General features: G+C 49.1%; 1 long non-coding RNA gene across 1 annotated transcript; it reads right to left on the bottom strand.

The window, feature by feature from the left end:
- Positions 1-730: 730 nt before the first annotated feature.
- Positions 731-26,691, bottom strand: LOC109267503 (uncharacterized). Its single transcript, XR_002080131.2, has 2 exons — positions 26,602-26,691; positions 731-2,572 (listed from the first exon to the last, which is right to left on the bottom strand). It is a non-coding gene; the product is annotated as an uncharacterized LOC109267503 (long non-coding RNA).
- Positions 26,692-27,827: the final 1,136 nt, after the last annotated feature.

Below are 27,827 nucleotides of genomic sequence, written 5' to 3'. Positions count from 1 at the left end.
CTGCGCCACCCAGGCGCCCCAGTAGTACTGTTTTTAATCATCATGCTGTGCTTATGTAAGATAATGCCCTTTTATAGGAAATACCACTGGGATACTTAGGGTCAGGGGGCATCATGTCTGCAACTTACTCTCAAATGTTTTACAAAGAATGTGTGTTAATGTAGGGAATCAAGCGAAGAATGTACAGAAAGTCTTTGTACTGCCCTTACAGTTTTTCTGTAAGTCCAGGATTTATGTCGGAATATGCAGTTAAAAGAAGGGTAAGGCTGCGGTGTGGACAGCGGGCTGCAAGAAGGGCAGGTGGGAGCAGGGAGCGTGAGGACGGGCTGTCCGCGGAGCCAGATGGTGGCATGGACTTCGGTGGCTGCAGAGGAGGGGGCGGGGAGTAAGGAGATATTCTGAAAGCAGGGGCGTCAAGACCTGCTGATGCTTTGGACTCGGGCGCTGAGGGAGAGAACATCATTGAGATCTCCCTGCTGCATGGATGGGAAGGGCTGCGGGTGGGGTGCAGCTTTGGGGGAAGATCAAGAACCTGTGAGCCACAGTAGCAAGGGCACCGTAGCTTCAAATGCCATCTACAGAGCTGACGTCATGGAAATGGGGTTTAATGCTGCGGAAGTGAACGAGCAGGGAGTCAGTGTAGGGAGAGAGAAGAGGCGACGGGTGCCTCCGGTATTTAGAAGTTGCTTGGGAGAAGAGAGGGAGTTCAGTTTCATTTTAGCCGGAGGGGTGAGTGATTTACAATGACCTTTTATTGAGTGCTTCTGGTGTACCAGGCACCACACAAGGCATTTTAGACGCACGATCATTTCTTCTCATAATAGCTTTGTGAGATGAGCATCGTTTAAAGCACGACACCACGAGGGCTCGGGAGAGGTGAAGTGACTTGCCCAAGGTCACACAGCCAGGAAGTAGGACGACTGGCTTTTGAACCTGGTCCATCCTCCCCTCTAGCCCCCGCCCCTGAGAAAATCTGCCAGGGAGTTCCTGTTTGCTGTCACGTCTTGCCCCGCTCCCCCACAGACTGAGGTCTCCCCTCTTTGAAGGGAAGCCATGCAGCTGTTTTTTCCTGACAGCTGTGAGGCTGTCTCCAAGGGAGGAAGCATTTTGTTGCCTATCCAGCCCCTTCCAGGAAAGAGCCCCTGAATTGCAGGATTCCACCCACCCACCTCCTCTGACATGCAAAATTAGACCTGGCTGCTCCCAGAGAAAGCTCTTTGGCTCCCAGCATTCCTCCATTTCTCCTTCTCTGAAAACAGCTCCCAACAGGATGGGGTTCAGTATCTTCCGGCCCTGATCCACTCCCTGGAAGGGTGCCCACGCGCGCTTTCCATGCTCATAGCTGCTAACAGAAATCAATAGCAATCTCTGTGAGTCATCAAGAGCCTACTGGGTGCCAGGCTCTCTCCATACATCATGGCCAGTTTCCCTGGTAAGACTGATATTTCCGTCCTCGTTTGTAAAATGAGGAGTCTGAGGCTCATTGGGGTGAAGGAACCTCCCCAAGGTGACACAGCTGGGGAGCAGCTAAGCCAGGATCTGGCCCACCATGCATCCCAGCGCCGGGCACAGGGCTACCCAACCCGTGCTCGATAACAATGACTTTTTGAGTGGACTCCAGCCCACCCTTGGGGTCTGACCACAAAACTTCCTCCTGCTTCTGTGCTTCAGGGTCATGAACACAAGCCAAGCTGAAAGGCACGAAAGGTTTTGCTCCCCTGGCCCCAGACCCTGCTGCTAAGCTGTAGGTTTCCAACGTCCGTCCCTCGTGCCCACTCTCTCTGTTCCAGCCTCACCCTCCCACAACTGGCCCAGCTCAAGCTGAGACAGGGCCCCAGAAACCCTCTATTCCCCATTCCACCTTAGGTCTACTTCTCCCTTCAGCAGCCCAGGGCCTGGAGAAAGGAAGAAGTAGGAGGTAGGGGCCAGTAGGGTGGGTGGGTGCGGCTGGGTGCGGCTGGGTGCAGCTTGGCCAGAAGAACAGAGAAAACTACTTCTCAGAGAGCTAGAAGGCTTGGCACTCTTACTGCTTTAGGCCCAGACACATTCCTCCTCACCCTGCGCAGCCTAGAAAAACAGGTCACTTGTGTTCAATTCAATAGCTAGGTACCCAGTGCCCACCGCTTAGTCCGGGCTGGCTAACGATGGGACAAACGACCCCTCATCTCGGTGGCTTAACACGATAAAGTGTGTTTGGAGTTTGTTTTGTGTTCTGTTCTGTCTTTCGGCACGTTGCCTGGGAAGGACTTTTAAAAACTCCAGCAAACAATTTAAAAGTAGGGTGGGGCAGGTGAATGAAAGAAGAGAAGAAAAATGTTGATGATTTTTGAGGCTGAATGATGGGTGGCGAAAGTGGGCTGTTGTACTATGCTCTCTACTTCTTTGGTATATTTGAAATACTTATGCATGTCTATTTCTCACTCATATAGAGTCTCATGTTCATGCTCGTGGCCCCTGGCTCTCCAGGGTGGCTTCACTGCCATGGTTGCTCCAGGACACAGGCTGTTCCATCTTGTGGCTCCTGTGCCATCTTGTGGTCTGAAGATCATTCTGGAGGCATCCAAACAGCAGGCTGGGAGAAGAAAAAAAAGATGGCATGGCCGCTACTTAGCACCTCGTCCTGAAGCGCCGTGCCTCCCTTCTGCTCTCATGGCATTGGTGGGAGCTGGTCACATGACCAGCAAGGGATGCTGGGAGATATAGTTCCAGGTACTTCCCAGCACCACACCGCATACTGTAAGGGGTACTGGTTGGTCAGCTGATCATCTCAGCTACACCCACTGTGTGTTGGGTGTGGGCATGTCAATGGTGATGTCCAAGGAGGTGGCTGGTCTCCCTTGAGGAGATAAAAAAAGGGATCTGTAAGAGGTTTGTAAAGATGAACTTGTGAGTTTTGCTGCAAGGCTTCCCGAGCCAGTCCCATGATGTATCTATAAAATTATCTTGGTTCATGGAACGAGGGAAGGTGTTGGGAAAGACCGCACACAGTCACCAGAGCTCTGTGGGCATCTGTCCTTCAACACGCTGGTGCCCCCATCATGATATTCCCCTTCCATATCAAATGTGACAAAGGAATCATTTTGCCAAATGTTACCATTGAGAGAGAATGGGCAAATCTACAGGGGGTTTCTGAATTATTTCCTGCAATTGCACATGAATCTATTATTATTTCAATAAAAATATCAATAAAATGGGGCAGTGGCAAAGGAGAGACACTAGAGGACCCTAAGGCACTGGAAGATGGCCCAGGATGGACCCAGGGCCCCTATCTCCAGTCTCTGCCCCTCTCCCAGTCCCCCCAAGTGGTTGCTCCAAAGTCCCAATCTGCTTGGCTCCTCTGTTGTCCTGCTTAACTCTCTGAGGCCTGTAGGATTCATCCAGTCTCGATCACAATATATCAGGGTCCAACCCCTTCCCAAACCATTTCTCTGTCTTCATCCTCTTCTCTCCTCCCCTCCCCCCACACACACCTCAATCACTCTGAGCCCTTAGTTGTTTTCCAAACTCACTGTGCTCCCTTGGCTCTTATCCTATGCTATCCCTTTGAGCCCCACCTCACACATGGTAAACTCATACACATTTTCCAAGACCTCTGCCCCTTTGTGTACATCCTAAACTCAGAATTCAATTGTGCACATTAGTTTGTGGGTCTTTCTCCCTCGCTGGACTGTAATCTCCTTGGATGCCAATACCATGGATAATTCACTTTGATGCCCCTAGTTCCCAGTATAAGGCCTGGCAAGGACTAGTTCTCCCTAAAGTGTTCATGGTTGGCTAAATGGAGAAACAATGAATAAAAGAAGAGAAGGAGGAAGATAACACTATGACCTCTGCTTGTCCACTGAGATGGTTGTCAAGTTTAAAGTGTTTTTGAAATGGGCCTAGGGATCACTCTCATGCTGATGACTATTCTCCCTGACTCCCCCCCGCCCATCCCTCCACCTACCCCCTGCTTCATTTAGTCAACCCAACAGAACCTTCTAGGTCCTGGCCAGGCATCATACTACAGGGGAAGACAAGGATACTTGCAATTAGAGAGACATGGGTCAGAGTCTGAGTGTCAACTTCTAGCTATGTGTTCTTGGACAGATTAGCTCAATTCTCTGAGGCTTAGTTTCTTCTGTAAAATCACCTCTCCCCCCAGGGTTGATAAGATTACAAAAAGACTATGTAAGAATGCCTGGTGTAGCTCAATGAATGTTTGTTTCCATCCCATAAAGCCCTCCCTCAGATGGAACCTTCTTTCCCTTTGGACTTTTTTTAAAGACTTGTATTTTTTTAGAGCAGTTTTAGGTTTACAATAAAATTGAGAGGGAAATACAGAGATTTCCCCTAGACACATAGCCTCCCCCATTATTAACGTCATTCACCAGAATGACATTTCTACCAGGAATGAGCCTACACTGGCACATCATTGTCATCCTAAATCCATAGTTGACCTTAGTGGAATTGTACATCCTGTGGGCTTCAACAAATGTAACGTACCCATCATTATAATATTCTACAGAATATTCTCACTGCCCTTAAAATCCTCTGCCCTCTGCCTATTCACTTGTCCTCACCTGGGCCCACTCCTGTCAACCAGTGATCTTTTTACTGTCTCTGGTGTTCTGCCTTTTCCAGAATGCCATGTGGTTAGACTCTCACAGTCTGTAGACTTCTCAGACTGGTTTCGTTGACTTAGTAACATGTATTTAAGTTTCTTCTATGTCTTTTTGCAGTTTGATAACTCATTTCTTCTTAGTGCCGAATAATATTTCACTGTTGGGATGTACCACCATTCATTTATCCATTCACTTACTGATGAAGAACATTCTGAGTCCTTCTGGGTTTGGGCAATTATGAATAAAGCCACTATAAACACCCACGTTCAGATTTTTGGGCAGACATGCATTTTCCATTCTTTGGGTAAATTCCAAGGAGCTCCATTGGTGGATGGGATGGTAAGAGTAAGTGTAGTTTTGAAAGAAACTGTGAAACTGTCTTTCAAAGTGGCTGTACCATTTTGCATTCCCACCAGCAATGACTGAGTTCCCCTTTGATGCTTTAGCGAATGAATGCTGAGCACCACGTTGTTCACGGATGTTAGCCCATGTTCCTGGGGTAGATTGCTAAATCCTGGAAAGCGACCGAAGCACTCCATTCAGCAAAAAGTACACAGAGGGAGCTCCAGTGGGAGGTAGAGCTATTATTAGGATCATTTCCCCCTTTCCTGAGGAATGCCCCAAAGGTTCAGGGTAAAGAGACAACCAGCTACCACTTTGGAGCACCCCCTGTATCCTTTGCATTTTACATATTTTTTCTTTTTTCTTTCTTTTTTTCTTTTTACCTAGGCTTCATACCCAGTCCAGGGCTTGAAATCACAACCCTGAGATCAAGACCTGAACTGAGATCAGGAGTCAGAGGCTTAACCGACTGAGCCACCCAGGCACCCCTATTTTACATATATTTTCTAATTTAATCCGAACTAGAACTTTTAAAAGGAAATGTCCTCATTATCGCTATTTTAATATTTTTTAATATTTCAAAAATTATTATTTACATAATAATAAAAATTATTTATTTTTTAAATAAATGAGATGTCTTATTCCATTTCTATTCCTAAACCACCCCCGTCCCTTAAAGAAGCATTTGTAATAGTGTCTGGTGTATCTCTCCAGAGTTTATTTCTGTAAATACAAGAACATATTCTTAAATCTCCCTTTTCTTGTACAAAAAACATGTATCTCATACTGTCCTACACTTTGTTCTTTTTACCCTACAATTTACCTTGAAGATTTTTCTATACGACACACAGAGAATTTCCTGACTTTGTTCTATTGGATGGGGGTATCATAATGTATCTAACCAGTCCCCTGTCAAGAGAATTTCAGGTCGTGGAAATCAAAGCCCAGAGTGGGAAGGTATTTCCCCAAGGTCACACAGCCAGGAAGTAAAAGCAAGGGTATGAGAAAAAAAGCAAGGATTGTTCCCCAACCCTTTTTTTTCTCATACCTAGAGAAGCTTCACTACATCTCCCTGGAAAACAGAAAGTAGAGAAGAGTTGTAAACTGTCTTGTAAACTGTCCCCATTTACTGAGCAATTCCCCTGGCTCAGGAAGCTGGCTCCGGGCACCCAGAAACATCTGAAGGAGGATTAAAAACCCTGGATCCCGGCATCACCTCAGTGGTCAGAAATGTTGGTCCTGGAGAGGCTGCCTGGGCCCCAGTTCTGGCCCTGCCATTGAGCAGGTATATGAGCTTGACCATAATACTTAACTTCTCTGAGCCTCAGCTTCCCTATCTGTAAAACGGGGATAATAGTCATATTAGTCAAGGTTCTCCAGAAGAATAGAACCAATAGGAGACATATATATATATATCAGAAAGAGAGAGAGAGATCTATATATGCCAGAATCCATAAGGCAGGCCAACAAGAGGCTGGAAACTTGGGCAGGATTCCTATATTACAGTCAAGGCAAATTCCTACTTTTCTTTGAGAAATCTGTTTGTTTTTTAATGTTGATTTATTTTCGAGAGAGACAGAGACAGAATATGAGTGGTTAGGGGCAGAGAGAGAGGGAGACATGGAATCCGAAGCAGGCTCCAGGCTCTGAGCTGTCAGCACAGAGCCCGACGCGGGGCTCGAACCCACGAGCTGTGAGATCATGACCTGAGCGGAAGTCGGATGCTCAAGCGACTGAGCCACTCAGGCGCCCCGGGAAATCTCAGTTTTTGCCTTTAAGGCCTTCAATTGATTGGCTGGGGCCCACCCATTTAGGGAGGGTAATCTCTTTTCCTTAAAGGCAATTGGTTATAGGTGATAACCATCACAGCACTATCTAGTTCATGCTTGCCTAACAACGGGGCACCCCAGTCTAGCCGAGTGGATCCATGAAAGTAATCACCCCAACATTGGATGAAAGCCCGCATGAGAGAAAACTGCGAGAAAACTTGATGCGTAAATGCCAGATAAGGGTTAGCTGTGGGTATTGTGAGCTGAGTGGCTGCAGGTGTTAGAAGATGCATCCGAACCCTTGGTGTGGGGCCACCTGGGCCAGGCCCTGGGGACATAAAGAGGATGAGGCACTCTTAAGGAGCTCGAAGACCAGGGCCTGTGGAGACAGAAATGCAGACAATGACAGGACTGCAAAAATGCCTCTGCCAGATGGAACACAGAAGGCTGTGGAAGCCCAGGGGCGAGGAAGGGAAGGCTTCCTGGAGAAGGTGACAAAAGTAATTCATCTTAAAGGTTAAAGCAAAATTAGCCAAGTGAGAAAAGAAGAGCAGGCAACAGGGCAAAGGAACATTCCAGGCAAAGTATCAGTCACCACAAAGGCCCAGAGCGGGGAGCTGGGTGGCTCAGTTGGTTAACTGACTTCAGCTCAGGTCATGATCTCTCCATTTGTGAGTTCGAGCCCCACGTCAGTCTCTGCACTGACATCTCAGAGCCTGGAGCTTCGGATTCAGTGTGTCTCTCTCTCTCTCTCTCCTTCCCCCACTGTGCTCTATCAAAAGTAAATAAATAAGTATTAAAAAAAAACAACAAACAAAGGCACAGAGGTGTGAGAGAGGCAGGAACCAGTACTGGGCAGGGGCCCCAGTGCTGGGTGGGAGAGGGAGCTGGACCCATCACAAGGGGCGTGGTGGGCCTTCCTCCCATCAGGATGACTTGGGTGAGCACCCGCTATGTGCCAGGCACTGTGCATGCATTACTGATGTGTACCCTCCCAGCTCTCAGAGGAGGCAGGTGCTATTACCGGGTTAGGTAATTTTCAGTCACACAGCGGAAGTGGTTGGCTGAGCCGCGAGTCCAGACAGCTGGCTCCAGAGCCCACGAGGGGGTGACAGCCACAGGGAGACCCGAAAGGGCTGCTGGGATGGCTAGGGGGAGGGGGCAGGTTGGGTTTGTTACATCGGAGGTGATGTGGAGAGTCAAGTGGAGATCAGGGGCACATAGCCACAGGGGGGCTGAAGACAGGACCTTGCACCCACCCTCAGCAGTGTTCATGGGGCACATGCCAGACTGTGTGTTCTGCAAGAGGCATCCCTTTAAATCCACGCAGGCATCATTCATTCATTCCGTCAGCCCCAGGATCTGCCTCTGGTTCCCGTGTGTGTCCCCCACTTCCTGCTGCAATGGCTCTAAAGCTCCCTTGACCATGAGCCCTGCACCCAAAACCCCGATTCCTGTTTTTATCTGCCATTCACTCTAGATTCTCTGCCCTCCAGCCCTTCCTCCCCTCCCCCCCCCCCCCTGCCCCAACCCGCTTTCCCTAGAGGCTTCCTAAGCCCCAAAGGCCACAGAGGATGAATGACATCATCTGTGTTCTGGACCTTGCGGGGCCCAATTATCAGGCTATAAGTGGAAACGCCCTACATTTTCCCACAGGAAAGGCCTCCCTCACTCCTGACCCTGCAATGCTTCTGGGGATCTTGGCAGAGTCCTCCTGCTCCTGCCTGCAGTAAACTGAGCCCCCTCCACATGGACGTGCCATTCAGGCATCTTTTTATCCACCATAGACCCTCTCAGCTTCTTCCAACGTGGGTACACAGTGGCTTTCCGCAGAAGGGAGGCAACACCATGAAATCATTAAAACCAGCAGTCCAGGAACCCGATCGACCTAAATTCATGTCTAACTCCTCCCCTTTCCACCTGTGTGGACTTGGACAAGGAGCTTCCCAGCTCTGGGATTCTATTGTCTCACTTTGAATTGGGAATCATACAAGGCATCATCTCATTAAATCTCTTGAACAGTCCTCTGAGGCATAAGCAATGTCCCCACGTCACAGATGAGTAGCCAGGCCTAGGGAAAGTTAGACGTTTGCTCAAGGCCACTGGTTAGTAAACAGTGGAGCCAGGGCCTGGATTAGAACCCCTGTGGTCAGGGTTGCCCTGACCTGCCAAAGAGCAACCCGGAGAGATGGGGAAGGCTTCCCACAACTAGACTTGCTGAACTTGGGGCTTGGGTGAAGTGAGGCAAGGTGTCAGGGACGCCGAGCTTCCAGAACTGGCTTGGCCCTCCTTGGCTGTGGGGCGGGCGCAAGTTAATGTCTCAGGACTCAGCTTTCCCAGCTGTAAATGGGGCTGGCAGGCCGCACCGCAGAGCTATCGTAAGGATCACAGGGTGAAACCGTTCACACCTCCACCATTCCTGCGTTGCAGAGCTGGTTTTTAACACACTCACATCCCCCTGCCCTATTCACGAATAGGTTTTTTTTTTCCTTTAAATGGATTGCAATATATTATCCAAATGTATTTTTTGGAAATTTATTGAAACCAACTTCATATCACACCTGAAAAAGAAAACGGGGCACATCTGCCATAAATAGAAGGTATTTAGACGGTGAAGCCAAGGCAAGGCTCTGCACCTGCAAACAGTGTCAGAGTGTTAGAGATGCACCTCCACCAGTCTGCCTGCCTCCAGTGCACTTCCTGCTCCTTCCTGACGCAGGGCCGGGTTCTGTAAGGCCAGGTCGGGGACCTCAGGGCATCTTGTCACCTTCTTTCAAGCCCACAAGGGATGTCCTGGGTTGGCGCACAGTAGGTGCTCAGAAACCTGAGCTCCTCTCTCTGGCCTCACTCTCCCAGGAACAGACATCTCACGGGAAGAAACTGGCTTTCTCCCTTCAAAACACAAAGGGGCCGCAGCAGCAGCCTCCAGCCAAACTCCTACTCCCTCACCACCACCACTTACTGCCTCAAAAGAGCACTGAGGTTTGCTGCTGACCATGACTAAACACGGCATGTGGTGTGGCAGGCCACGGCATGTCGTCCCTGGCAATTGTATTGAGCCTTACGACACGGGAGCTGTGAGTACCAAGAACCTGCTGTGCTCTAAGACCTCTATGGCTCCTTATTGCCCAAAAGAATATGTCTTCCTCAGCCTTCCAACAGCATTCTCCTCATTCTCAGGTACATTCTCTGCCACTTTCCCTGGAATCTGAATCCTCTTTTGGCTGTACTCTAGGCTGAATATCCTTGGGCAAGGCATTCAAAGTCCCTGAGACCCAGAGCCCCAGGAAAGCAAGAATCTCCATTTCATTGGCTTGTCATTGGGCCCCTGACCACAGAATGTCCTCAGGCAGTGCTGTTCCTGACTCCCAATGGGTTCCTAAGACAGCTGCGCTCCTTCAGCAATCTTACATGCGTGTTTTCATTCTGTATTAGTCTCCCCTCCCTGTAGTCAGCTGTCAATTCAGGGTCACCTCCTCCAGGAAGCCTTCCCTGACTTCACACCAGCTCAGGCCCTTGTTACTGCCCTGGCAGAAACAAGTGCCTCCTCAGAGCACTTCTCTGATTATTTGAGCTCTAGTCCCACGCCTAGGCCACACATGGCCAGGAGCTATGTCCCTCTGTTGTCCCTGTGGCCCCAGCACTTCACACAGAGCCTGGCACCAGGCAGGAGCTCAGGAAACGATGCTGCTATTAGAATATTAGCACCCACCAACCTGGGGGGTGAGGAGCTGGTGCATTCTCCCCTCCATTCCTTGCTCCTGCTGATGCCCCTACAGGGCACGTCCTTCTGTTTCCTCTCCCCTAAGATACCCACCCCCATCTGGCACCATTTACAAGGCCGTTTTTCTCTTCGGATCCTCACAGCCACCTTGTGAGGCAGGCAGCACAGATGATCACATTTTAGCTACAGAAACTAGGAGGCCCAAGGAGGGAACATGACTTGTCTGAGCTCCCACAGCAGAGAAATGGCTAGATCTTGAGGCAACTGTGGTCTTCAGACTTCTAGTTTGAAACTCAGCCTGGGTTTAGGGGATCCTCTGTCTGTCAGTCTTCTTCCATCCCTGCTCTAGGATTCTAGTTCGTCTTGGGCTCAACTCATTGCACCGACTGCTTAACTGTACTTTACCTCATTGCAACCCCCGGTGCCATCATTCCCGTTTTAAGAGATGAGAGAAGGACCCACAGGACAGAGCAGGCTGCCCAGACCACACAGCTACTGAGGCACAGAGCCTGGATTCAGATCCATGTGGAGGGAGCTGTGGTATGTTCTTCCTGCCTTTACTTCGCTCCTCCTGGAACCAGCAGCCTGGTTTCCTGTGGGGGCATCACCCCCATGCATACAGTCCAGTGGGGCTATCGATCACATGCCTCACCCTCCCCTGACCCAGCCAGGCCACTCACACCCGAATCTCTAGCAAGCAGAGGGACACTACACGTGAGCGCTGTGGCTGACTCGTTCCTGGAAGAGTGCCCATTGAGTCCCGCCGCCTGGATCCCCAGAGTCCCTGCCCTTTCTGAAGCCTCTGGCTCCTGGATGAGGTCTGGGAGCCAGACAGTATTCTTCCGGTGTATTTCTTTGTGCCGAAGTTGGACAGTCTGTTTCTGTTGCTTTCAACCAGATGGACAGACTGCTGCTCCCAAGCGGATGATAAGATCCTGGAAGCCAGAACTTTGCCTCACACTCCTTTCATCGTCTCCTTGTGCCAGGCGCGGAGCGGGGCTCCACGTACACGTTTGAGAAATTGAGCAACACTGGAGCCCCCGGAGGGCACGACCCTCAGCCATTCTTGGTGTCGTCTTTATGGGGTCTTGTCAATTTCCACATTTTCTACATTAAACCTACCTTGCTTGGTTTTTTCCTAAATAAGTGAGCTAAAGAGCCCTGAAAAAAAAAATATGAAGTGACTGCTGATTCCCAAACCCTCTGTTCCCCTGGAATGTGCAGAATGTGTGGGGTTCCATAGGCAAGTCTCCCACTTTGGGTCCCTCAACGGCCCACTCTCTGGAGCCCCCAAAACAGATGGAGGTCCCTGTTTAGAAACCTGAGACTGGCTTAAGCCAAGGAGAATCTCCCTTAATCTCTTTCCCAAAATTACAGTATATTCACTGGAAAATGAAAAGGTAATGTTCCTGGATTTTAAAAAGATATTTGTCCTAAGTACAGAAGTAATTTGTTTTCTTGTCTATATTTTACTTTAACTTCTTTTTAATTGTATGATTTTAATTGTACCTATGTATTACCTGCAAAGTTAAAAAAAGGTTAGTTTTGTTGTTTTTTTTTTTATTTTTTTTTTAACGTTTATTTATTTTTGAGACAGAGAGAAACAGAGCATGAACGGGGGAGGGTCAGAGAGAAGGAGACACAGAATCCGAAACAGGCTCCAGGCTCTGAGCCGTCAGCACAGAGCCTGACGCGGGGCTCGAACTCACTGACCGCGAGATCATGACCTGAGCTGAAGTCGGCCGCTCAACCGACTGAGCCACCCAGGCGCCCCAAAAAAGGTTAGTTTTTAATGCAAACTGAAAAAAAAAATCATTTTTAGTCATAGAAGTTTTGAGTGATGAAGAAAATTAAAATCACCTGTTTTCCCACCATTCAGAGATAATATTAGAGTTAAAATAGAGTTCTTTCCAGTCTTTTTTCTATGCCGAATGATGTTGCTTTCAGGCTGTCTTGTTTGTTTGTTTTTTCCTCCTTCGTGGTTTCTCTTTTGTTTTTTTTTAAAGTTTATTTATTTAGAGAGTAAGAGAGAGAGAGAGAGCAGAAAACAGGCAGAGAGAGAGGGAGATAGAGAGAGAGACAGAGAGAGAGAATCCCAAGCAGGTTCATCACCGTCAGCACAGAGCCCGATGCAGGGCTCGATCTCACAAACCGTGAGATCATAACCTGAGCCAAAATCAAGAGATTTACACTCAACGAACTGAGCCACCCAGGAACCCTAGTTTCTCTTCATTCTTAAGGTCACCATTTTAAATCATTTTAAAAGTATGTATTAGCTACACATTTATGATTATTAAATGTCACAATATTGTGCAAGTATTATTTATCAGTATACATATGCACATATTTACATATATACCCACTTATGTGTATATAGTTATATGTTCGTATATCTAGATATTTGCTACATACTTGCAAACACATATAAACACTCATATATTTATTTGGTTTGTTCTCACAATCAAGAGATATTTTTACATGGATATCAAAAGAATATTATGAGTCGTACAAATCTGAAACCTTAAATAGAAATGTCAGGAACTTACAGGCCCCTGGTAATGTATGAATCATAAGGAGGTGGATTAATGTTTTTAGGCCAAGAAGTTGATCAAAGGAGTTGACCATGTCTTTAACTTCATTTTCTTAATTCCATTACATAAATGATTGAAGGCTACATTTTTCAATCTTCTTTGTAAAAGGAAGTAATATGCTAATCTCTTTCTGGCTGTCCTATGGTATTGAAATAGACATCCTCCTAACTTGTTCTATTTGCTGACTCTGCCCTATGATTGACCATTTTCTTGTGTGTTTGTAGTTTTTTTGTTTTGGGGGTGTGTTTTTTTGTTCTTGTTGTTGTTGTTTTTTATGGTAACCTACCTCATCTTTCCCAAGGGCTGTGATTTCTATGGGGATCCCATGTGCCCTGACTTGGAGAAATGTCTCCAAAAATCAGCTTTACATTTGGTCTTTCTGATGCACCTGAGTTTTTGCCAAGCATGACCGTTTTTTACAATGTTTTCTTGGTCTGGGTCTCCTGTATCAGTTGGACAGTGTAAATTCATCTCCACTCACTCATATGGTACAGGCTTGAGATTCAAATTTTCAAGAAGGTACTTTTTCATTTCCACCCAGAATCTGAATTTGAGACCGTGTTTTGGGTGAAGATTTCCCTCCCCCCACCTTTCATGGAGGGCTATGGCAGTCGGGATAGGCAAAGTTATTTCATGGTAATAAGCCCCAATTTTCAGCAGCTTAACACAGCAAAGGTTTATTTCTTATACTCTATGTCCATCAGGGATCGGTTGAGAATTCTGTTCCGTGCATCTTCACTCAGGGACCCAGGATGATGGAGCAGCCATTCTCTTGAACATTCCCTGTCTGGACAATGAGCACACACATTTAAATATTCTGGAAATATTTGGCCAACCACAGGAGCAGCTATTCCACAGGAAATGCCTTGCTGAGGTCCCTGCTCCATTTAAGTATCCCAGTTCTTCCTGTCTACCACATGCATGCCAAGGCCATGTCTCCTGTCCCAATGGGGATTTCTCTTTACTTATTTGAAGTTCAGCTAAGTGTTTCCAATACTTTTGTTTTATTTTACCCAGAACTTCTAGACGTCTCTTTGGTTGCGATGAGGAAGGAGAAGTGTCAGCTCAGTTTGCCAGGTTGCCAAAATCAGAAAAATGTATATTGTGTCTTTTACACTGGGAACACGTGGTTTTGTAACCCTTTTTCTTTTAACTATGGGTTATAATTATTTTCCTGTACCTTGTATATTCTTCCGAAGCATAACTTAATTGCTACACAGTAGTGTGTGAATGAATGTACCACTCATTTAACCGATCCCCTCTTGTTGGACACCTAGATTGTTTCCAGTTTCTCCCTATTGACATTAGGGAGGCAACATCCTTATATTCAGGAGTGGCTTGCAAATATCTAACAACTGGGATGGTCTGGGTTTGGACACCGACCAGCTGGAACAGGCAGTGGTCATAAACGGCTGGTTTGTCTGAACCATGTGTCCCCACCATGTATACATTTATCTTTGCACACATCCTGTGATTGCCCCTGGATACATTTCAAGAAGTGGGATTTCTGGGTGGCCCAAAGGATAAGCCAACATTTAGAGACTTTTGCACCTGCTTCTACAAGGCTCTGGCCTCATTCCCACTCTGAGAGAATCCCAGCTTTCCATTGGCACGGCTGTTCACTTAGTAACGGGTCAAGATAGGCGCTGGGATGGCATTTCTCACCAGAAATTCCCTGGTCACGGGGTTTGTAGTTTGCTGTCAGAGGGTGATCATGCTAATGACTCACGGAGTGTCCAGGGTCCCTGGAGGAGGCCTAGGCAGGGAAGTTAGAGACGTGAGTAAGTGTACCTCTGTCCCCACAGGGAGGGGTGGCGGGGCTTGTGGCCTGGAGGGGTTCCCAGCAGCAGAGGAGTCAGGATCTTCAAAGACCTGCCCTGGGTTAAGTGCATCATGTCTGAAGCCTGGGTTCCAATCAGCTCCGCTTCCAGCTGTGTGACCTTGAGTAAGTCCGTCCTCACTGAGCCTCAGTTTCCTCATCTGTAACATAGGGACACCTCCTCCCAAGGTTGCCTTGAAGCATACGTTCCACAAGATAATGTGCACATCTTTCAGGCACCGGGCAGCCGCGCTTCAAGGAAGGTAAGGATGAGGCGGTGGGAGGAGCTCTTCCTGTGTGAGGACACACTGGGCGCTCCTAATTCTCTTCTGCAGGCTGAGTGTTCCCCGTCCCTTTGTGGTGCTTCCAAAGGGAAGGAGGTCAGGAAACCTGGACTGACCTGACCCAGAAGGAGAAGAAACCAGATGTGCACAGCAGGAATTCGCCCACTTGGCCACAGCACCTCATGTTCCTCCATAAGGGTCTCTCCCTACCGTGATCTCTGAGGTCCTCCGTGTTCTGGCCCCTGTTCCCCCTCTGCCCCCACCTCCTACCACCCCTCCCTCGCTACACCACACCAGCCTTCTTGCAGTGTGTTGAACACATACAGTTCCCAGCCCCAGGGCCTTTGCACCTGCTGTTCTCCCTACCTGACATGCTTTTCTGGATCTTTTCAGAGTTCATTTCCTTGCTTTTTTCAGGCCTCAGCTTCAGTGTCACTTCCTCAGAAAGGCCTTCCCTGGTCACTCCACCTGAAATGGCAGGCTGTCCCTGTACACCATCCTGTCCCTTGTTCTCCCTATTCCCTCACCTGCTTGGTTTTTTTCGTAGCACGTACCTTACTTAAAATTATTTCATACGCTCCTTTATTGCTTGCTTATCGCATGTCACCTCAATAAAACACAAGCCCCACGGGTAGAGATTTTGCTTTGTTCACTGCTGTACCCCCAGCATCCAGCACAGTGCCTGGCACACAGCAGATACTGAAGAAAAACCACTGATCCCCTTTTCATTGAAGCAGGTCCCTTTCTTTCGCTCCCAGGTGGGTCGCTTCACGGCAGTGTGACCTTGGGCAAGTCACTTCATCTCTCTGCCCCCCACTTGCTCAGCCACACAGTGGGGTTAAGCACCCCTGATACGCGGCACAGCGGGATCGCCACAACACGGCAGTTGTTTAAGACCTGCTGGTGCTCGTCCCCCTCCCAGGGCACATCCTCTAGGGAGCTGTGACACGCGTCACCCCAGAAAGCTTCAGCTTCGCTTATTCAAGGCTGCGGCGGGGTGAAGCGTCTCCCACCTTTTACTCCATCGCCCCACCCCGCTTCCCAGCTGGGCTCTGTGCATGGGTTCCTTCAGGCCCCATGAATAATTGATGATGCGTGGGCCCCTCTCGGCGCTCCTCATAATCACTGGGGGAGAAAGAAGTCTTTCTCTGTCTTGTTTAGATCCCCAGACTTGGCCTCCCTCTCTGTGGATGAGTCACCCAATCTTAATCCTACAGCTCATTTTGGCAGGTGGCTGGAGGCCTCCCCTCGGAGCCCCAGAGGCAGGGCTGGGGAAAAGAGCCTCCCTGGAGTGTGGGTGGTCAGTGGGCAGGACTGGTGCACCCAAGCTGGTCTAGATCATTCTAGAAGCAATCTCAGCTCACCTGCAAATGATAGGCAGAACACCTATTCCTCCCACCATATCTTTAGACCCAACCCTAATATTAAGTCTAGAGCTACCCTGAGGGCAAGCATGTGCCCAGGGGTGGACCAGCTATGCCCCACTGGGAGCCATGCACACTTGTTGGGCCCTGGCCATGGGCAGGCATTATGCTGGACATGTCATGAGTCGTATCTCATTCATCCCTCTGGAGAGCTAGGGGTGGTTGAACTCATGACACAGCCGAGGAGACAACAGGGAAGTAAAGTAACTTACCCAAGGTCACACAGACTAGCAAGTGACAGGTATGTCTGGCCCTGTGTCCATGTTCTCTCTATGATGCCAGAGAAACCACGCCAAGAATTTAGGGAGAGCTTCTGGAAGTAACCAGAAGTCTATCAAACCAGGGCCCAGAGACACATGAGACTAGAGAGGGCCCGGCCTGTTCCAGGCACCCTCCCTCCCCTAACCAACCAGGACAATGAAAAGACAGCCCAGGGTGATCCCCCATAGCATACCCCTTACTCACCTCCACTTAGGAGCATTTATTCACGACCCCGAAACCCAGGGATGTGACCTTTGGTGCAATGAATCACACCCCTGACTGAGCACTCCCCTGGGAGTCAAAACTCCTAAATTCTATCATCAGCTCTGTCACAGAACTTCTGTGTGATCGGGCAGGTCATGACTTTCCCATTGCCTTGTTCATGAAATAATAGATCCTGTGGTTCCCCGTTGGGAAATTCAGGTTCTAGAAGCCACGGGGAGATCTTTAAAGCACTGTGGTTTTGCACCTCTTCTTTCGAGACAGGCGGCCCAGCTCCTAAGTGTGGGGACACAGACACCTCCTTCCTTGCCTACATTCTACCGAAATGCCCTCCATCTTCCAACCTTGCCAGCCCAGAGCCAAGGCTCAATGTTCCTGTTGCCTCAAGAGCACGAAGGTTTTGCCACCCAGCATCCTTCCCAACCCTCGGTCCATGGGGCAGTCAGAGAAGCTGACTGACCCCACCCCGGGGGTTGACCTGTGACGGACCTGTCCACTTCAAGTGTCCACAGACCTGACTTGTTCAGGGAGGGCCTGGAACCCAAGATGACCTGTGGGAATGAATTTCAAGGTTTTCCAGAAAATGCTGGAAAACGCTTGTCCCTCTCCGTGTGACGTGAATGAAGCTGTGTCTCTGGGCCCTGCTGGCAGCCACCGTGGGACCACAGATGGAAGGGCTGCCTGAGAACAGAGGCCTCACGGAAGAAGCCGACCCCCACAATCCATGGAGAGAAACCAAGAAGTCTTGGATGGAGCTACCCTGGGGCTGTTCCGTTACGCCAGCCTCTCTTCTGTCACTCGCATCCAAAGAATCCTACCTGGTACTGGCCCAGCTGGTACCCAGCCGCCGATCAATAAACGTTTACCAAACTGAGGTTTATTTCAGAGCTCAGCACCATGGTCCTATGCACAGTGGTGCCCTTAGGGTCAGTAAATATAACCTGAGGCTGGCGGAGAACACAGCATGTGCCGGGGACAGAATGTGGTCGCCCAGGTAGGGAACGTGAAGCCCCAAGAAGAGCCTTGTCCCCAAATGCAGAGTTGGAAAGTGGCCCAGCCAGGACCCAGCCCCAGTTGATCTCGGTATTAATTCCACAGAAGTAAGGGAAGTGGGTTGTCCTATTGCTGGTCAAGGGCCCACTTCCTACAGAAAGAAGGTCTCTCTTTCCCTCCCGGAGTCTCGGCTCCAGAGCGACCTCCAGATCAGCTTGTTTGACATAGTCCAGACATCGGATGCCTTCTCTCGCAGCCTGCCAGTGGGCACAACCTGAGCCCCCAGCACAGGCCTGCCCACCAAGCGCCCTCAGGGGCCTGCCTGCACCCCCACACCCAAACTGCTGCTTCCCTCAAAGCCCCTCTGAGGAGCCCCAGCCCTTCTCTCTCCCTTCCCACTTTTCCACAGATCCCACTCCACTATTAAAGTTTTCACCGGGAGGCCTTGGGCAAGCTCAGACCTCCAGAGCTGTCCCTCCCACCAGCGTGGCTCTGACGGGCCACTCCCCAGTCTAGACCCCCACGGGCCTCCCTCTCAAGGCACCGTTAGGAACAGATGCTGAGCTGGGACATTGGAGGTGGCTCCCGAGTGCCCTGGCACGGCACAGCACCTGAGTTTGAAGTAAAGGGGCCCTTGTGAACACCTACTGTATACCAGGCAGTGGGGAAAGTAGGAACAGGACAGAAGCAGTGTCGTCTCCTGGTGTCAGTCTAGTGACATCAGACAATAGCTACCTAACGTCTACAGCCTGCTCCGGTCACGCTTGAGAACCATCCACCCACCAGCACCCACACAACAACAAGGCGAGATATAATTTCACGAGCACAAATAAGTCAATGGAAATGCAGAGAGCCTGGGGCGCCTGGGTGGCTCCGTCGGTTAAGCGTCCGACTTCAGCTCAGGTCACCATCTCACAGTTCATGGGTTCGAGCCCCGTGCCGGGCTCTGTGCTGACAGCTCAGAGCCCGGAGCCTGCTTCGGATTCTGTGTCTCCCCCTCTCTCTGCCCCTCCCCTACTCATGCTCCCTCTCTCTCTCTCTCTCTCTCAAAAATAAATAAACATTAAAAATTTAAAAAAAGAAAAAAAGGAATGCAGAGAGAAAGCTCTGTAGGAATCCATGTCCGACTGCTAACCACGGTCCCCTCAGAGATGGGGGGTCGGTCGTTCAAAGGGACTTGAGCCTCATCTACAGTGCTTGTGCCTAGAGGAGAATGTACTCTTGTTTGGTTTGTGCTCCTAAAAATTAACTTTTAAAAACAAAAATCAAATACCTGGCCAGAGTTAAACCATAACTTGCATTTTTCTTAGAGCATCCAGGGTGCTGACTCTGCCCATCTCAAGACAAAGAGTGCAGGAAACACAGAGCAGGCAGGAGACAGAGACAGGAGCTCCCCCTACCCACACTTCTAACCACCGCATGGGAGTGGTACACCCCCTTCAGCCTTGCCCCCAGGGCTTGGGAATTTCCTGGAAGCCTGAGGCATCTTGAGAAAAAGCATCTTTCCATCTTCTCACGGCCTTTGGACAAGTGTCTTTTAATTAATGTTTTCATCATTTTTCTGTATTTTACTAAATCTAACACATGGTGGAGTGTGGGGGGAATAAAGCTTCAGAGAGGAGAGGTCAGCGTTTCATTAGGTCCAATACCCATCAGAGTGATGTTTTCTGGATAAATCCAAGCCCAGGGCCAAACAAGCCTTTGACAATTTTTTTTTAAGTTTGTTTATTTAGAGAGATACAGAGACAGCACAAGTGAGAGAGGAGGGGCAGACAGAGAGGGACAGAATCCCAAGCAGGCTCCACACTGTCAGCACACAGCTGGACGCAGGACTTGAATTCACAAAACCATGAGATCGTGACCTGAGCCACAATCAAAAGTCAGATGCTTAACTGACTGAGCCACCCAGCCACCCCAAGCCTTTGACAACTTTTTAAAAATTATTTTGCAGGGGCGCTTGGGTGGCTCAGTGGGTTGAGCGTTCTGACCTTGGCTCAGGCCGTGACCTCATGTTTCATGAGTTCGAGCCCCGCGTCAGGCTCTGTGCTGATGGCTCCGAGCCTGGAGCCTGCTTTGGATTCTGTGTCTCCTTCTCTCTCTGCCCCTCCCCCACTTGTGCTCTGTCTCTCAAAAATAATGTTAAAAAATAATAATGAAAAATATTTTGTATTCTGTGTTTTAATTGGACAAGAAATATAGGAATATATTCTCTTAAACATTCAAACAATCTCAATGAAATTAGGTTCCCTCTGCCCCACACTCCGCATCCATTCCCCGTGGAAAGTGGCCATCCTACTCAACTTGACGATTATCCTTCCAGAACTTTCTTGGGAACTTTCAATACATGGATGCATTGAAATAGGTCATCCTGGTTTGGCTTTGTTTCTCCGTGAATAATGCTGTACATACTCTTCTGCAACTTTTTTTTTCTGTTAACAAGTCTTGCTCACGTGGATCTGTTTTGTTATTTTTAAATGCCACAAAGGACCATAGTATTGAAGTGCTGTGCATTATTTAACTATTTAATACGGCGCTATTTAAAACAAAACAAAACAAAACAAAACAACTTGTATCAATTTGCAAAGAAAAGAAACTTGCCCCTCTCACCCTGCACCCCCACACCTCTGCACCTCAGTTTCCTCGTTTGTAAAACCCAGACATTAGCTTCGATGACGTCTAAGGGCCGTAGCACAGCTTGTGGTTTTAAACATTTCCTCTGCCCTTGTTGAGAGTCCCCCTGCTATGGTGCTTTCCTCTTCAACCTTGGCTTTCTCCAGGTCTGTTTGTGAGTCAGCCAAGCAGAGTGGGGGCCCTGCCCCGACTGCCTGGCTTCTCAGGCTGGATCCAGCTCCTCCGACAGGGCTGTGACAAGAGGATACACACAGCACACCCGGAGCTCCCGCCACTGCCTTAAAATAGTAGGTTCGTCTCACTCCTGTGCTCTTCTAAAGCAGTCACGCTTGGTTTTGTCTGGAACTGTCTGGAAATGGAGACAATGGGCCCTGCACATTGTCTCCAACTCTCAGAAGCTAGGGGCCTCGTGCCAAGGACAAATCCTTTGCATCAAAGGTCCTTTCTGATTAGTGCAAAGGAGTGGGGGACTCAGGCACAAGAGGGAGCCTCAGATGGGCCTAACTGCATGTTCCACTTCCAGCAGGGGGTAGTCAATCCTTCTCTTGTCTTGGTTGCTCCCCAGAAGGACTGCCCTCCTAAGTACCCGGTTTGGGTTTGTCTCTGCAAAGCTCTGTTCCCCACAAGATAACACCTGACATATTCCAAGTACTTTACATCCATAAGCTCATTGAGTGACAGAAGAATCTTATGAGGTAGGTTCTGCTATTATCCCCATTTAGCAGATGAGGAGACTGAGGCCAGTACCCCAGGTAAGCACAGCTACTTAGTGGCAGAGCCAGACCCAGGCAGCCTGTCCTTCAAACTGGAGACCATGTATGCCCCATGATCTCACCCTTTTGGAAGGAATGGGAAGATCTTTACAAATTGAGAGTGGTGGTAACAAAAGGACTTACCTCAGAGGACCATAGGATATGGTGGAAGGGCTATTTATGGAACGAGGAGGCATGGGTCCAATCACAAACTTTTTTCTCACCCCAGGACCTTTGCACATGCTATTTTCTATTCCTGGAATATTCTTCCCATTCTACCCATCCTTCCATCTATCCTTCCTTTGCCTAACTCTTCCCATAACTAACCTTTTATCTTCTATGTGAGGAGTCAGCAAGAATCACTTACTCATTCACTCACTCATTCGTTCACAAAATATGTATCACATGCCTACTGTGTGTCAGGCACTGTGTCATCAACAAGGCACAGCATCTTCCATGGTGAGGCTTATAGACCAGAGCTGGGTAGAAAACGTTCAGCCAAGAGACCAGCACGTAGTAGGTCTTCAGTAAACACAAGGAAGACTTGGAGGAGTTATGGTGAGGTACGGCTGAGGACACGGAAGTGAGAGGGGCTGGTACCTATAGGAGAACACTGAGCAGTCAAGGGCACTCATCTGCCTCCCCCAACCCACCCCATGCTCTGAGTACCCTCTTTCCAAGATGGTGACAACGGAAACTGCCTTCCACCTCCCCAAACCACTTCACAGAGGAATTGCTGCCAAACCTTCCAGCTCCTCAGGGGGGCCCAGGCTGCTCTGAGTTTTCTGTGCTGTGGTTGCCATGGCAGCCAAGTGGGTTCTCGCCTGCCCGGCATCCTGTTAATTTCATGGATCCCCTCTGTATTCTCTGAGGTCACTCTGTGCCCAGGCCCATGCCAGACCGGGGACATACAGAGGAAACAAGCCACTCCTGAGTCCAGGGAGAGCCCAATTGGAAGGAGCCTTGAAGGAGAAGATTGGCCACTCAACTCCACACACACACACACACACACACACACACACACACTTGCACACATACTCACACTCTAGACTCCAGAGCATAAGGAAGTGATGAATCAAGGCTTTCACAAGCACATGGGGGATGGGGGAGACATACACAGATTAGGAGACGACTCTCTGACCGTGATTCACGGGGCATAGGATGAGAACCCCTTGGGTGGGGGTGCTGCGGTAGCCCAGCTGCATTAGTTATCACTGACATAACAAATTCCCCCAAAACTTCGCAGCCTAAAACAACAAACATTGATTATCTCACAGTTTCCAAGGGTCAGGAATCCTTAGGGTCAGGAGCAGCTTAGCTGGTGGGTCAAGGCCTTTCATGGGGTTGCAGTCTCTGAAGGGATCGGGGCGTCTTCTTCCGAGCATACTCATGTGGCTATTGGCTGGAGGCTTCAGTTCGTGGTTACGGGGGCCTCTACACAGGGCTGTTCGTGACACGGCTTCCCCAGAGCCAGTGATCCAGGAGAAGGAAAGAGTGTGCAAGTGACCAACAGAGCAGCCAAGAGAGGAATCACAGTTTTCTATAACCTAATCTAGAAGTGAGACGTCATCACCTCTGCGCTATGCTATTGGTCACACAGACCAACCAGCCCAGTGTAAGAGGAGACTACGCAAGAGAATGAATGCCAGCACGCAGAATCACTGGGGCCATCTTGGAGGCTATCACACTGAGTCATAACCTATCCTCCTCCCCTGCTATTTAAACTCAAATTTCAATCAGACGATCCCTCCATAGCTCCAAGGAGAGAATCTGATTGATTTGAGTTAATCAGGTAACCCCAAATTCCTTATCTGGAATTGGTTTAGAATGTGCAGATGACCCAATCCTGGCTAAGGGAAACTTAGGGACTCTTGAGAAAGCTTTTCCTCCCGCTACAGGAAAGAAATAATCACATCCTCGCCAGGTGTCACACGCAGGTTTGTCTGGAGCTGTGGCAGCCATTTTGCAACCCTGAGGAGAGTCATCAAGAATGTCTACTAAGAGGCAAAGAGGAAAGACCTGGTTGTGTCCAAATTAACTTAATGGAACTGTCCTACCTCCAGACCCCTTGTCAAATGAAATGATAAGTTTCTCATCACTTCAGCTTCTTTTAGTTGAGTATTCTGTTATGTTCTGCCAAAGGCACACCAATAAAAATAGGCACTTTACCAAATCAGGGAAATCAGGGCAGGCTTCTGAGAGGAAGTGCCTTTTCAGTTGGGCCTCGCTGAATGAATAGGAGTTCACCAGATCAAGCAGAGAGAGAGAAAGCATTCCAGACAGTGGCCCAGAGGTCTGAAAGAACAGGGCCCCTTGGTTCCTTGGTTCCTGAGGCACATGAGTAAGGGGCAGAGGTGAGAGGCAATGCTGGAGGGGAGCAGGAAGTGCGTTGTGTGGCCCCCCTCAGTCAGGATCAAGTGGCTAGACTTTATCCAGAGGGCGATGGGAGTGCGGGGAGAGACACGATTTCGTTTTCTAGAAGGTCCCCTCTGGGAGAAGTATGGAGGCTGTAGAGGAGGCAGTGAGGCAGCACGAAGCAGGAGAATGAGTTCTACCTTGTGACGGACGTGTGGCTCCCTGTGGAGAGAAGGGCACCAGGGTGGCACCAAGGCCCCTGGCTGGTTGCAAGAGCCCCCAGAGCTCAGGGGAAGGGCTTTGCTCGGGAAAGTGGCAAGGTCAGATCACATCATGCCCCTTCCTCCTCTAAAATCATCCTGTGGTTTCTCATCACTCTGATGGTAAACTCCAAACTCCCCCCCTGGCCTCACAGGCCCCGTGTGATCCAGTCCTGGCCAACCGACATCTCTGGCTCCACCTTATACCCCTCTGCTTGCCCAGAATGCTCTAGTCACTGGCCCTTTGAACATGCCACCTCAGGGCCTTTGGATGTGCAGTTCCCTCTGCCTGGAAGGAGCCTTCCTGTGGCTTTTTGCTCGGCTGTATATAGCTCAACCTTCAGGTCGTAGCTCAGATGTCGCCTCCTCAGAAGTGTCTTCTTGACCACCCCAGTCCAAAGTAGGTTTCCCTAGCTTCTGTTACTTTCCGTTACACTGACCTCCTTAGTTCCTTCTAGCTCTTACCACAACCTTGAAATATCATGTGCATTTATTCATTTGCTGTATATTGTCCGTCTGTATATTATTGTCTGTCTGCCCCATTGTCACATGTCCTACTATCATGGCCCAAAGTGGGCACAGATAAATATCTGTTCAGCTCATACCCACATCTCTTCGTGTGGAGTATGAGGCCACCCAGACAGATAAGAAATCACTCTCAGAGGCAGTAAGATACCCAACCATTTTCCCATCTTGTTGCCATTACGTTCAAATTGATACCTGGCAGATTGTGTAAGTAACTTTGAGGGCAGAGACTGTGCCTTCGACCTTCCGTGGGGTCTGAGTACAGTCCTATATGGAGGTATTTGACGAGCACTTGTTTGTGCAAACCAATGATAATGGGGGTGGTGATGATAAGCTTTGCACTCGCACGCCCATTTGGAGGGACTACTTGCGACTTTCTATTAGTCAGTCATCAAACAGCTGGGGACTATGGGAATAGAAGTCTAAGGTAGAGCACTTACCTTCATGACTTTACAATCGAAACAGAGAAGCCAACGAGAATTCCAAAGATAACAGCGTAGGACAGAGGAAAGAGCATGGGCTCTGGAGTCAGACAGATTTCGATCTCCAACTCTATCACTTACCGCTGTGTGACCCGGCAAAATCCTTCACCTCTCTGTGCCTCTTTTTTCCCTGCCTATGGAAAAAATGAGTCATTCTTGCCTGAACGGTTGTAAAAACATGTCATTCAGTATTATTCCTCCACGAATGGTCATCAGGGATATAATCCCAATAGTATACAACACAGTAGACTCCTGGTCTAATATTGCATGTGGTTGCATTAAGAAAATCCAGCGACAGCCAATAAGTAAAAGTGTTTGGAATGTTTATCATAGTCATTCGTGAAGAGCTCTAATGGCAGGTTATGGGAGTTACGTCACATCAAGGAAACTTTACCAAAAATCCTGGCCACTGAAAAAAGGCTCCACAAAACCAAAGTTGTTTTAACAGAGAGTGCTTATCTTTTACAGACATATACTGCAATATTTATAAATAAAATGCCATGATGACAGAGACGTGCCTCCAAATAATCCAGTGGGGGGACGCCTGGGTGGCTCAGTCAGTTAAGCATCCAACTTCAGGCTCAGGTCATGATCTCTCGCGGTCCCTGGGTTCGAGCCCCACATCGGGCTCTGTGCTGACAGCTCGGCACATGGGACTTCAGATTGTATTAGTCCCCATGTTCGTATTTGTGTTTGAAGTGCTTCATGATGAAAAGTATATTTTGAAAGCTCCCCAAAGAACCTTGTGAAAAAGAAACTCTAATTTTCCTGTTGCACAGATGAAGGAGATAAGACAGAGAGGTTAGGTCACTTGTCCAAGGCCACACAGCTTGTCTGGCAACGGAGTCAGAATTCAAAACTAGGTCAGCGTAACTCCAGAACCCAGGCCCTGGCTGCCACACAGTCATTAGGGAAAAAATGACAAGACAACCAAATATGGGTTCAAATGTTCACAGAAAGGTATATTTAGTTAAACAACGAGAAGAGAACAGTTTTAAGAGGCCTAAACTGAAATATTGAAGGAAAACTTTTTTTTTTTTTTTTTTGAATCATCAGTTTGGTAGGGGTAGGAGGAGAAAGAACCCTGGTCCTCTTCCTCCATCCTGGTTCTCTTTTCTTTCAGGATCAGAGTTTCAGAAGGTGGAAATAAATAATAACCGCCATAAATGTGCCCTATGTTGCCAGCAGGACTGGCCGCTATCCCTGGGTCTTCCAGAGACCCCCACGGAGGCCTGGGCACAGCGCCGACCCCTCCAGAGAGCCTGCCAATTTGGAACTGAATGGGGAATGGGGGCACATCACGGTTCCCTAGAGCCCAACGGCCAGGGTTCGAATCCAGTTTGCCCCCTCTAGCTGTGTGACTATGGGCAAGTTACTCTCCCCCTCTGACCCTCACAAGGCCCTTTGCATTGCGTTGGGCAGGTAGGAACCCAGTGAAGAGGTAACCCCCCATCTCTGCCTTCTCTCTCTTGCAGGAGCGAGCCTTGCAGAGTAACATCAAGCACCAACCCAGCCCCCTGGGTGACGCCATAATAAATCGTGAATGAGCGAGAACCCACTTACAAAAGCTGGAGCTGAGTCATTCCCTGCACCTTCTGCATCTGTGGGGGCTCCTGCGGCAGAAGGCAGATGAATGGGCTGAGTACACATCGTCTAGCACGGCATCGGCATCGCCACCAGGAGACTCCCCTTTCACATGGAGTGCACGGCAGGGGCTCACCTGTGTGCCCGGGGCACGTTCTCCCTAGAGGACTGGGACCCGGCGTCGTGAGTGCTGGTCTCAGCCATACGGAGCTTAGAGTGATGGGCTGCCTAGCCCCTCATTTTAGATGAGGAAACAATCGATTGAGAAACAAATTAGAATCTGATGGGTTTGCCTATCGTCCAGCACCCTGTCCACCGGAAGATGCTTTTAAGAGAGGTGACAAAGCCCTCTGGTGGCAAGTCAGCCTGACGCTGGAGGAGGCCCTCCTTGAGTGTGTACGGAATAACAAAGCCGTGACTGCCCCCATCTGGCGGGAGTCAGGAATACAGGACTCATGATTTAAGAGCCGAGAGCCCAAAGGCCCCCAAGCTGACACAACAGTCAGGAAAAGCTACCTTTTAATGAGCACCTACTATGTGCCGAGCTCTTTTCATAAGCAGTCTCAGTTAATCTTCACAGTAACCCTTCGGGTTACCATTTTACAGAAGAGAAAACTGAGGCTCCGAGAAGGTTGCTGGTCTGGCCAAGGTCACCCCGTTTATTCAGCAGCAGAACCAAGGTCACATCCAGACCCACGAGTCCCAAAGCCCAGGCTCTGTTTGCCAGATGGAAAAAAGGAGAGGAAAAGAATGAAAATAACATGTCCTGAGCATCATCTGTGTCCCAGGCAGCATGGCTCCCTTACAATAAGAGCTGCCAACACTTACCAAGTGCTCCCCACATGTCACGTGCTGTGCTGTTGTAGGGGCGTTCCCCAGACCAAGTCATTTAACCCTCCTGATACCCCCTCAAGGACTATTTGTATTCTCAGTTTATATATGAGGCACGAGGGGGGTGGGGGATCAATAGCCTCCCCAGGTCACACAGAGGTAAGCGGGGCTCAAAGCCCGTGCATGTAACCTCCCAGCTCTGCGGCCTCTCGGAGGAGCGCTCACTGCCACGTGCAACCGCCCCCGGGGCCGCAGCTCCTCACTCCCATTCTAGAGATGAACGCGTGGGCACCAGAGGTTCATGCACCGCTCCCTCACCCTCTCATCCAAGCGCTTGGCCAGCCCCTCTGACTCCACTTGAATTCAGTTCGTTT

Source organism: Panthera pardus, unplaced genomic scaffold (assembly GCF_024362965.1).
Source record: "Panthera pardus isolate Hobbes unplaced genomic scaffold, ASM2436296v1 HiC_scaffold_2, whole genome shotgun sequence".
Lineage (NCBI taxonomy): Eukaryota > Metazoa > Chordata > Mammalia > Carnivora > Felidae > Panthera > Panthera pardus.
The sequence above is the reverse complement of the archived record's forward strand: the minus strand, read 5'-3'. Positions and strand labels throughout refer to the sequence as shown.